We start from the raw sequence: 10,074 nt of genomic DNA on the forward strand, positions 1-10,074 counted from the left end.
ATAATTAATTCAAAGGTGATTCTAGAAATACAAAATAAAACTGTTTCCATTAAACTGCTGTCACAGCAATCAGTCTCGGACATGGCAGTGGGCGGGGTAAACCTGAACTCTATCTGCCATTGCCTGTGTGGTGAGCATTTTCCTGAATGTAAATTAGCTTCACAGAGCAGGCGGGCATGCCAGAAAACATCCAATAAACCTACTAGGAGGGGTTTGGGGAGATCAAATTCAAATGAAATCATCTGTTCAGGGAGCTCTGTGAAGCTGATGAGTATGTTATTTACAGGCCAATTCCGTGAGGTTTGCTGGCTGAGTAATTAGGACAAAAGCTGCTCTGGCCTCTCACCGCCCTTTGACTCAGCTGACACAATTCATCCACTCAGTCGAACAGACCAGTTCTCCACCACCCTTCGGACCAAGCACACACCGTCTATTGTAGGGCATAATTTTATTGCCAAATTATTGTTGACTTTGGCACAATGATTTATTTTTTCTTCATTCATTTCCTTTTAAAACTACTAGGAGATAACTTTTGTAACTCAGTTGTTAAAGACTTCAAGACTAACTGGAGTCAGGTTCCTTTGATTCATTCACCTATTCATTTAGCAAGTATTTTCCAAGGACCTACTTATGCTAGACCTTGTTTCAAGTACTTGAGATCATTCATGGACAAGACAAAAAAAAAATTCTACCTTAATAGAGCTTACCTTCTATGAAGATAGAAAATAAACAAGATAAATAAGTAAAATGTATGGTGTGATGGAGTGATAACAAATGGCTTTTTAAAACAGAGTGGCAAAGGAAATACCTTTGTGACTTTTTAGGTAGAGGGGTAGATATAACATTCGTAAGACTGGAAAACCATCTCACGAGTGTCTCACTTCTGTATCCTCAAGTTCCGAAAGTAACATTGGGAAAACCTCTCACATGGACCAACCCATCTGAGGGTAACAAGTCCCCACTGGCCTATAGTCTCGGAACAGAAGTTGGGGGCCTCAAACCAGCCAAATCCACCAGAGGGAGTAAATTCTACTGAAGATCAGGGGAGGAGATGGGTAAGGCCACAGAGCAGATAAAATCAAGGACGAGATCTAGAACCTTAGTAATCAGAAGAGGAAGAAATGTCAGGCATGTATTGAGAATAAGGCCAGACATCAGAGCAGGCAAAGCTGGAGAAAGTATCCTATTAGGAGCCCAGAGATGGGTGGGGGAAATCGAGAACCAGATTCCCAGACAGGATCACAGTAACAGGAGACAGAATGTGGTGTGTGGGGTTCTGACAACAACAGCACGCGTCTCATAGAGTCTGTGAACTCCTTTCAAGAAGGATTAGTCAGCATGATGCTGTTTTCACTTACTGCCCTCACACACATTTCCCGGTTATTCTCCGACTTGACTCTCCAGAAGCTCAGGTAGAGGAGTATATTCTTTTTTTTTTTTTTTATTTGAGAGAGAGAATGAGATAGAGAGAGAGAGCATGAGAGCGGGGAGGGTCAGAGGGAGAAGCAGACTCCCTGACGAGCAGGGAGCCCCATGCGGGACTCGATCCAGGGACTCCAGGATCATGACCTGAGCCGAAGGCAGTCCTTAACCAACTGAGCCACCCAGGCGCTCCTAGAGGAGTATATTCTGACAGAACACAGTCTTGCCTTGGGAAGGGTTGCCGCTGAGTCTTCTGGGAATCTGCATTTCTCCAACTGGCTGCTTTTGTGCAAGCAGCGCTGTCAGGTCGATAGCCCCGGCCTGAAGAGTACTCGCACCCGATCGGCACCACTCCTGACTGTGGCACAGCAAACTCCCATTTAAAGAAAACTGCCTAATACGTCACCCTACTCCCTGCTTTTCCTCTAATTAGCCGATGTCGATAAACGGGTTTGTGTGTGGAGAAAGCAAAGGAAACGAGCATCAGGCCTGGATTCTGGCCGCCTCCCTTTCCCTGCCTCCTGCCTAATCTGTAGATCTATAAATTAGCATCTCCATTGATGGAAGTTGAAAGATGGTTCTCTGGCTCACTGGTGTCTGTGTTTGTGTGTGTGTGTGTGATTTTGCCATATACACAAAGTCTTAATAGTTCCTGAGGCAGCAGAACATGTCTCCTTCCAAGAAGCAGAAGAATCAGTCACAATCTGTCAGAAAACAACTGTTTGCCAAGGAACTCTTCCAGAAGCACTAACCTTTGTTTAATATGTTATTGATTTTCTAAACTGTTAAGTATGGTTTATAATGGCAATAACCTACATGATACCACTCATTACATCAGTTAATACCTAGTTTATTGGAACATTAACTTTTGCCACAGGCAATTAACTGACAAACTGTGTGGGGGGGGGCAGGGGAGGGTGGTATGGGGTGGAGAGAGACTTATAATGACAGATTTCCAAATGAACATTTCTTCAATATTTTTAAATGGCTTGTGGGAGCTCAGCAGTGGAGCCCAAAATCTTCTTGTCATTACCTTTCTTCCAGAAGAAACAGGCCAGTACTATGCACATATGGAGCCCCCCAATGACATTAGTAAGCTAATCCACAATTAACTATTGGAAATCATGTGCATAATTAATTAAATGTCACTATTCATGGCAAGATGTGTGTGGGTGTGGGTGTGTGCAGGTGGAGAATTTGGGAGCAGGATAACGAAGAGCTCTAAACAATCTGAAAACATTAGTGTTGCCCCATTATTGGTGCAAGGTAAGATTCATTTTTATTCCCTTACAGGGAGGTAGCATGACAAAAGGAAAGTTCTTTATATTTTATTGCATCCTCAACTTAGCATATTTCCATGAAATAACACTGTCTACCCTATCTATACTCATATAATTTTTTCCTGAGGGTCTTTATGAGAAATGTTTAAGACTCTCAGTAATCTATATATGAAAACATATATGTGCCTAAAGAAGAGGCCTTCCCGCCCCCCACCACTCAGGAGGGATGGGGTGGCTGGGTGATAGACATTGGGGAGGGTATGTGCTATGGTGAGCACTGTGAAATGTATAAGACTGAAGAATCACAGACCTGTACCCCTGAAACAAATAATACATTATATAAAAAAAAAAGAAAAAATACATGATATTACCAAATAAATCACAAGTACAAGAACATACAAAAAAAAAGAGGCCTTGATATTTTGTGTGGTTTTTTTTAAGTTTTTATTTATTTAAGTCATCTCTACACCCAACATGAGGCTCAAACTCACAACCCTGAGATCAAGAGTTGCATGCTCTTCTGACTGAGCCAGCCCGGTGCCCCGATATTTTTGTTTTTTTTTAAAAAAGTTTAAAAACTGGTATTTAGAGGAGAAAAGACTTCCAGAATGGTGGAGTAAGGGGACTGGCAAATCCTCTACCTCAATACACAATCACACAACTGGACAAAATTGTCAAAACAGTTACATTCCAACATTGGAAATTGACCAAAGGCATATAACAATCTGAGAAGTTTGAAAACCTGCTGAAATTCAGGCTTCAGGTATGAATAGTGTCAGTCTATGGCGTTTTTAGCTGTACCTGCTCCCTTTTTTCCCCTGTCCCCCTGGGGTTAAGCTCATTCTGGATGGTAGTTCTACTAAGGTGGGCAAGCCATGAAACTCAGGAGCTTTACTGCCAGTGGAAGTTGACCCGATCTGGTAACCTACATGCAGGGACTTTGTCTGAAACAATAGCTATCTTGGTGGCAAACAATCAAGGAAGGCCAACATCACAGCTATCTGAGTTGTGATACTGGATGGAGTAATTTAGCATACAACCCAGCAAATTCACTCCTAAGTATCTACCCAAAAGATATAAAAACACATGTCCACACAGAGACTTAAACATAAATGTTCATAGCAGCATTGTATATTATAGTCAAAAACTAAAGATAACCCAAATGTTCACCAATTGATAAATGTATAAATAAAACTTGGTATACACAAAAAACAGATTATTGAGCAACAAAAAAGTAGTTACTGCTACATGCTACAACAGAGATGAGTCTTTGAAAGAACAGCTAAGTACAAGAAGCCAATACAAAAGACCACATATGATTTCACTTATATGAAATATCCAGAAAAGGCAAATCTATAGAGACAGAGAACAGATTGGTCTTTGCCAAAGACTGAGGATAGGACAGTGGAGTGAATTTAACTGAGCAAATGGGAATATTTCAGATTGTGGTTATGGTTGCACAACTCTATAATTTACTAAAAAACAACTGTACTCTTAAAATGGGTGGATTGTATGGTATGTAAGTGTACCTCAAAAAAGGTCTTAAAAATTGGTATTTTAGGGGTGCCTGGGTGGCTCAGTTGGTTAAGCGACTGCCTTCGGCTCAGGTCATGATCCTGGAGTCCCGGGATCGAGTCCCACATCGGGCTCCCTGCTCGTCAGGGAGTCTGCTTCTCCCTCTGACCCTCCCCCCTCTTATGTGCTCTCTCATTCTCTGTCAAATAAATAAATAAAATCTTAAAAAAAAAAATTGGTATTTTATAGAGTATGAAAATATGAGTAAGGATGTTAGCACTAACACAGAATAATCATTAGCTCTATTATAATAATCCAGCTTCTCTTAAAGTATGAAGCATTTTGAAATAGCATTATAAGATTGTAAGCAAGTTTTATAAAGCAAGTGTCTTATTGCTTCATAATATACTAAAATAGAAAATTCTAAGAGCCCAATTATTTTCCTTGGTATATCTGAAGAAATTTTCCCATTCAGAAATGGTCTCATAAATCATGATAATAATAATTTCAGGTAGTTATAAGAGAATATGTTCTGAAATTACAACATGTGTTATAATAAACTGCATACAAAAAAAAAAAAACCCGCAAGAATTGCTCCATATTCCAGCTATTGAAAGAGAGAAAAATAATTGCTAATAATTTACTCTGGCATTAGCTTGGCACTAGACAATGCTCTGAACAAAAGAATGAATACCATTTCAGATAGTATCTACCAAGGTCCTCTGAGATTAATGTAATTGTCAATTTTTAAACTAATTGAGGAAGCTGAGACCATTGTCCTTATGTCCCTTTATAGAGTTTCCTTGCTAGAGATTGATCAGAAGCTCAGTTTTATATTTTGTTAGAATAACAGCAACTCAATAAAATGGTCATTTTGTGCTGAAAAGATTTTTCCTAAAAAGTAGGACGTAAAATGATGGCCAATATGCTTTCTCTCTCTTTAAATTTAAAATGTCAGAAAGGCCATTTCCACCTATGAAAGTTCCATCACAGATATGTGGGTACATACACATATATGCATATATACATATAACATATGCAGATATTTAAGTAAATAACATTACCTAATGTCGACGGAGATGTAGGAAATTTGATAATACCGTGTGTTGCTAGTGACGTTGCCCAGATAGAAAACAATCTGTCAGTGTGCATCTTTAAACATGATAATCTTCATGCCTGTGACTAGTAATTCAGTTTCAGAGAGTCTATCCAAATATCCTGCTACTTGGGCGTTGCTTGAATCGGTGTAGCCTCTTTTGGGTCCAGAGTATGTGTGTGGATATGAGAAAGAACAATCTGACTCAAAGAACCTTAAATATTTGCTCATTTCAGAGCACCTGCCTGCATCATGATAAAAGAATTAACAAAGACTAATGGCGTAAATTTCTTTTCCCCTCTGACACATTTTCCACAAAGTCCTCCCAATTGTTTCATCACTGTGTCAATCCATATCCCATGTGAATTAATAGAGATATTAGCAAAAGATCTGGGCAGAATGAGTCTGGAATTGTGACCCTTGAGGCTAATGTAGAAACATTGTTACTTCGGGTCCCATTTGGCAAGGTTTTATTGTTTTAAGGCTTTGGGCACCCTGTGACCTACAGTACGTGCCAATGAGCATGTGCAGAGCCTTCGTTTGGGTCCCCAAGTTTCTGATAGCTTTGTAACCAAGCATATCATTTATGTGACAGGATGATAAATGCAGTTCTTCCTGTAGGCTCAGAAAGAGGCCACAAAGGCTGAGAAGAGAACAATAGTTGCCTGGTAACCATGCAATCTAAGCCAAGGGGATTTGCAAAGAGGGTGGCCCAATGCTGAGTGTGACACAATTAACGGACCACTTATCTCCAGTTCAGATAAAAGGGTGAGATTAAAAAGTCAAGACAATTTAATTTCTGTTGGCTTGCTTTGGTTTTGTTTTGCTTTATAATTCTTACTCAAGTATTATATCTGAAAGAGAAGTGCATGTATTGTTAAGTGTTCAGCTCAATAAAATCTTATGAAACTCAGTTTGCCCAGAATGCTAGCATCAGATCAGGAAACAGAATATTACCAGCACTGTGAATCCCTCCTTCAAGCTTCTTCCAGCCAATCACCTCACCATTCTTGACTGTCAACATAACATAGAGTAACTTGACCTATGCTAAGGATTTTATGTAGTGTCATACAGTATATATACTCTTGTGCCTGGCTTCATCTGCTCAATATTGTGTTTTTGATATATTGGTGTGTGCTGTTGTGTATGTATGTACAACATAAAGCTTCTATGCACATACTTTTGTTGAACATACTCATGCATGTCTGCTAGATATATGCCTCAAGAGTGGAATTGCTAGGTCATAGAGAATAGATATGTTCAGCTAGAGTATATAATGCCAAAGCATTTTCTAGTTATTATACTGATCTATACTTCCACCAGTAGTATATGAAAGTTCCAGTGGTTCCCCATATTTACTAACACTTGGTATTTTCTTTTTCACTTTACCCACTCTCGTGGGAGTATTGGGGGGGGGGGTGTAGTGGTGAGAGGATTTATTTCAAGAAATATTTAACCATGCTGTGCTTCACCTTCCCTCACCTAAAGTGAGAGGAGCTTTGAGATCTATAAGAAAATCTTCAAGTATGTTTTCCAAGAGCTCAAGGAACAAGAGGACAAGCTCTGACTTCTGTCTACTAGTACTAAAGGCAAGCTCTATGGCTGGTACGGCCTCTCGTTCCTGGCAGAGTAGAGGACTGCCCCGGGAGCCAGCTCCTCTTCCAACAAAGGTTGAGCAGAGGTGCAGGTTCCTGGGGACCAAATATGAACTAAAAAAAAAAGGGATCCAATATGGGTTTTATCAATATTAACTTGGACCCAGATGACTGATTGGAGATACGTAGGGACCCCAGTTATAAATAGCTGAAGGCCTAAAGGCCAAGGGTGAAGTTGGATACAGCCAGCCAGACAAAAGGCATTCCTCCCACCAAGGAGTTGCAGTGGGGGGGGTCTCCAATAGGAATATTGCTAAGGACCCTGTAAATGTACCCCTTGGGAAGGGAAGAGGCATCATTGGAAAACTACTATCACCAAAGTGCCCCAACACCAGATTCCAACTGGTCTAGCCACTTAAACTCATGTCCTTTTCACCATTGCCCTGGGGTCAGCCATATAGTAATCAGCAAACAACAAAGAGAAGACACTATTAGTTCTGTCCTTTCCTGTTATAGGCTTCCAATACTCAAGAAGCTCTGTGCTTAGGAGGGAGAAAACTTTAAGTAAGTTTGGCAATTGAAATACCACTACACTAGATTGGAGTTAAGTCATTATGAGATGAAATTGAACTTGTCAGTGCTTTAAAGAGATTAATTTTTTTTTATCATTGTTTAGGAGGGACTGGAAAAACTAGAGGGCATGTAGGAATTTCATCCAGGGGCAGGGAGAAAACTGATCCACAGTAAGAATTAAAAGGAGAATGAGAAAGAATACGAAAGAATTTCATACAGTAGAGGTGACTGACTTAGTGTCTAAAAAAACAAAAAACTCTGATAACTTCAATGTTACTTTCCCCTGTGATATTCAGTCTTTCACAGATACAGTTTATAGGCAATAAGTAGCAAACTATTTGAAGTTTATGTGAAAGTTGCTGTAGCGCATGTCGAAACAAATCAGCTTCAACAACTACCTAATCGTGGGCCTCAGAAAAGGTAAAATCATTCAACAGAAGGTGTCAGATTGACATGGCTGAGTGACTGCAGCCTCTACTTCTCAGTGGACAGTGATAACTTCATGCCTATGCCTTAACCTTCTAGTGCTCTGAAGACGGGTCCACTAACTTGTTCTGACACCTCCTGGGACAGTAACAGTCCTGCTCCAATTGTAACAACAACATGCGTGACCAACACACAGGCTAGTGAAGTTTCTGTTCCACAAGTAAATGCCAGTGAAAGTTCAGGGGGTACGTCGAGTATAAGCATGTTGTAAAGTGCCACACAACCAACCATTTCTCCATGACCAAAGCCTACAGTCCCTAGAGTCCATTCTTCAACATGTCTTGTAAACCAACCACTTAGACCTTCAAGGAATGTAGCAGCAAAATGACCTAATCCTATAGTAGGAGTCAAGAGGACATCCTCACCAAATAAAGAAGAGCATCCCAAGAAAACCAAAACAGAAGAGAATAAAACAAGTAAAGAAGCTAACAGTCTTGTTTTGAGTGGACACGAGAAAACAGAAATAAATGAACAACTTTATATGAAGAAAATTACAATTCAACTAGAAACTAAGGGGTTTCTCTGTTGGCCCCTCAGAAAACCCCTAGTATGGACCTTTCCAATATCCTTGGTCAGCCTGCAAATCCCATTCCTACTATCACAGATTCAATAAAATTGAGATTTACCTGTCAACAACTTCAGGGATCCATAAACAGTATCTGCCAACTCAACCAGTTTGCTTCAAGTGCTAAAAAAGAGAATAGAGTGGACAACGTTAACATGACTGAAAAAGAAAAGGTTTAGGTTTATTTGGTGACCTCCCTCACTGGGCTAATCCACATTTGTTCAAAAGTCCTAATTAGTAAGTGCAGAGGCAGGAGTGCTATTATTAATTTGCTAACAACAGTATATGAAGGATGTCAGATATTGATAAACCTAGTTACTCTTTCTTAATCTGGACAAAGAAAATGAACAGATTTTTCCAAACATGTTTTATGAATCCTCCATTGAGCTCTATACTATCATATATGCACTTCTCATGTTAAATTGCAATTATTCAAACCCTTCCTCTTTCTCTTTTATAAATTTTTTAAAGATTTTATTTATTTATTTGAGACAGAGAGAGAGCAAGCATGAGCAGGCGAAGGGGCAGAGGGAGAGGGACAAGCAGGCTCCCCACCAAGCAGGGAGCCTGATGCAGGGCTCCATCCCAGGACCCTGAGATCATGACCTGAGACCATGACCTAAGCCGAAGGCAGACACTTAACCAACTGAGCCACCCAGGCGCCCCTTCCTCTATCTTTCTAAATTAATGTTCCAAAGTTGGAGTATAGTCTTAACACCCTTAGGAGATGCACTGAGGCTTTCTTTTCCCCATTAATTTATGTTATCTAGTAGACACTATTTCTTCTTCCCACATTTTCATTCTCTGTAGTCACTTTGCTTTCCCTCCCACTCCCTAAGAAAATATTGTTATACTAACAGGTGTAATGCAGTATCTGGTGTTTCGTGTAGCTATGAATTTAGATCGAAACTGCCAGTCACAGATTTCAGTATTGTCATTTTGTTGACACAGTGGGGAAAATTCAGCTTATTAAACATTTCACGGAATTGCACCCAAGCTTTGCCAAGCAGGAAAGTTGGACATTTTCTGTGTAGTGACTTTTTAATTCTAGTTTTCATAACCTAGAGATCAGATTGTTGCTTTCACATGATGTATGTAGTATCTCATGAGTGGAGTTTGTTTTGCCTTGAAGTATCTAGACTCCTTTTATTTTTCAGGAACTATATTGTAAACAGAAGATATATTCCCTCATTAAAAACACATTTTGGAGGGCGGAGCAAGATGGCGGAGGAGTAGGAGACCTGGATTTCGTCGCCTCTCAGGAATTCAGCTGGATAGGGATCAAACCATTCTGAACACCTACAAACCCAACAGGAAATCGAAGAAAGGAATAGCAACAACTCTCTGAACAGGAAAGCGACCACTTTCTGGAAGGTAGGACATGTGGAGAAGTGAATCCGAGGTGATATTCGGGAGGATAGATGGCGGGGGAGGGGCCTCCGTCGGCCGCTTCTGGCAAGTGATAGAGCCGCGGAGCACAAAATCGGAACTTTTAAAAGTCTGCCCCGCTGAGGGACGTCACTCTGGTGGCTAAGCGGGGGG

At 40.4% G+C, this 10,074-nt stretch overlaps 1 pseudogene; it reads left to right on the forward strand.

The window, feature by feature from the left end:
* Positions 1-7,669: 7,669 nt before the first annotated feature.
* On the forward strand, positions 7,670-8,711 carry LOC110572815 (annotated as a pseudogene).
* Positions 8,712-10,074: the final 1,363 nt, after the last annotated feature.

Source organism: Neomonachus schauinslandi, chromosome X (assembly GCF_002201575.2).
Source record: "Neomonachus schauinslandi chromosome X, ASM220157v2, whole genome shotgun sequence".
Taxonomy (NCBI): domain Eukaryota; kingdom Metazoa; phylum Chordata; class Mammalia; order Carnivora; family Phocidae; genus Neomonachus; species Neomonachus schauinslandi.